A 2187-nucleotide genomic window follows, 5' to 3' on the forward strand; every position below is an offset into this window, starting at 1 on the left:
TTACAGGAGACGGGTCATATTCTCAGTGCTTAGCAACAGCAGCCACTGGGGTAAAAACCAGGTCAGCATTTTATCAGCATTACTAAAGGTATGAGGGAGGACTTAATAGACCGGGAGCCTTTTTTGTCACAGTGTAATGGCATGTCTGTTTGGCACAGTCAGCAGGTGGACGATAATTAACATCAGCTGTTTACAGCTGCTTCTGAGTGGGGAAGGGATACACCAGAGAAGCTTGTTATGGAAAAGCAGTTCCTGCCAGTCACATTAGCGCACACCAGACAAGAAACACTGCTCATACTCAGAAACACTTCAACCTTTCTACTTACAAAAAAAAAATGGGGAGGGGGTAAGGAGAGGGAAGGCAGACTGAGTGATAAATAGCTGATATTCACATTAAGAGCTAACTGCTGTTTCGCTGCAGGGGGAGAGCAATGCCTATGTCTTTTCAGGACTTCTCTTGGAAGCATTAGCTTGCTAACAGGAGGAAGGACAAAGGTTAGGTCATGTTTCCAGCCTGGCTATGTACAAAACTGTTTCATATCAAGCTAGGACTGGTGCTGCTAAGTGATGCACAAATCTATTCCTGAAATCCCTCAAGCAAACAGCATGCCCTCCTTTCCAGTCACCACTCAAAACTCACTCCTGTTGATCAAACTGTCCAAAAACATCAGTAATACCAGCAGTCAGGTTGTCTCCTAAGTGGTGGGGTTGGTGGGGTGCTGGGCACAGTGCCCTATTCACCCGTCAGCCTGGGATCTCACCACTTAGACAGGGACAGGGTTCCAGCATGAGGGGCCCCATACTGAAAAAGCAGTGCCAGCACGTGCAGGCACTACAATAGTAACTAGGAAGCACCCAGAGAAGCTGACATTTAACAGCACACCAGGAATAACACACAATCTCCCACACTTCAGCTGATCTGAGCTGGCACTTCCAGTTTCCACGTTACTGGTTTCCAATTACTTGAACATGATGTGAGCTAGTGTATGAAACTGAAGGAGCTGCCTTAGTAGCCAGGGAGTAACACATCCCTGTGCACTGAGAAGGGGAAAACTTTTTTTTTCTGACCTTGGCTGAAGCTCCCAAGCCCTCACACAGAGTTAACTTACCTCAAGCTGGTTAACTCACCCACCATGCACAACCATTTTGAGATTTGCACAGAAGGGTAACAGAATGAGGTTGTACAATTGTGCAAAAGTTCAGTGGGGTTTCTGGGATTCTCTCCATCCATTACTGTCTCTGCCATAAGCAGAAACAAGCAATACATTAGCGAGAAAAGAGAGCCAACAACTTTGCAAACCAAAAAAAATTCCAGCATCACCAGCTTTCACTTCCCCTATAACTAAGGCATTACTTCAGGCCTGCTCAAAAAGAGAATAGACTTTCAAGCGTTCTCTACCTTGCAAAATGCCTTGAATGCCCTCATTTTTAAGACATTCCACTTCCAAAACCAGAAAAAACAACAAATGCTATCCAACTTTTATAAAAGTAACTGTAGGGGTCTGCAAAAATTCCACATTTCTGAACCTAAAATTTTCTCTGTTTTACATTTCTACTTGTATTTTTTGCCTTTTCTTTCCTTTTTTCTTCTTCTTTTTCTTTTTAAGGCCACATTAGACTAGAAAAAAAATACATTTCCAATTGGCACTGTTTTGCTTAAAAGAAAGCCTCTTGGAGTCCCTGATAGAGCCTGTAATTGCCTCTGTACTGCACAGACAGGAGTGGCATCAGAGCCCAGGCTGAAATCAGTGAAGGATTTAAAAGATCAAACAAGCATAACAATAATGTTAATAATTAATCTGGATTGCCATCATGCCTGGGAGCTCATGTCGAAGACCGATCAAGGACCTGACATATGAAAAGCATTAAAAACACAGTAGAGGAAAACAGGATTTTAGGTTTCCAGCCATCGCTCGGGACACCCACACAGGTAAGCGCTCCCTCTGTGGGTAACTGTTGTCCAGATATACCCACTTCTACCTTCCACACTAGCTGGTGTCTGAAAACCCCCACACAAACAGCATGTCTACGGCCATTCCCTTAACAGACCTAATAAAAATCTTCTCCAATAGTAATTACTTAGATCTCAATATTCCTGATAGAGACAAGTATGTTAGCCATCTATTCAGATCCCTTTGTTTCTTTTTCTGGGTGTAATCAATCCCAACATGAAATGAAGATGAAAAT

This window comes from Nestor notabilis, unplaced genomic scaffold, assembly GCF_000696875.1.
Source record: "Nestor notabilis isolate BGI_N333 unplaced genomic scaffold, ASM69687v1 scaffold3215, whole genome shotgun sequence".
In the NCBI taxonomy this organism is placed as follows: domain Eukaryota; kingdom Metazoa; phylum Chordata; class Aves; order Psittaciformes; family Psittacidae; genus Nestor; species Nestor notabilis.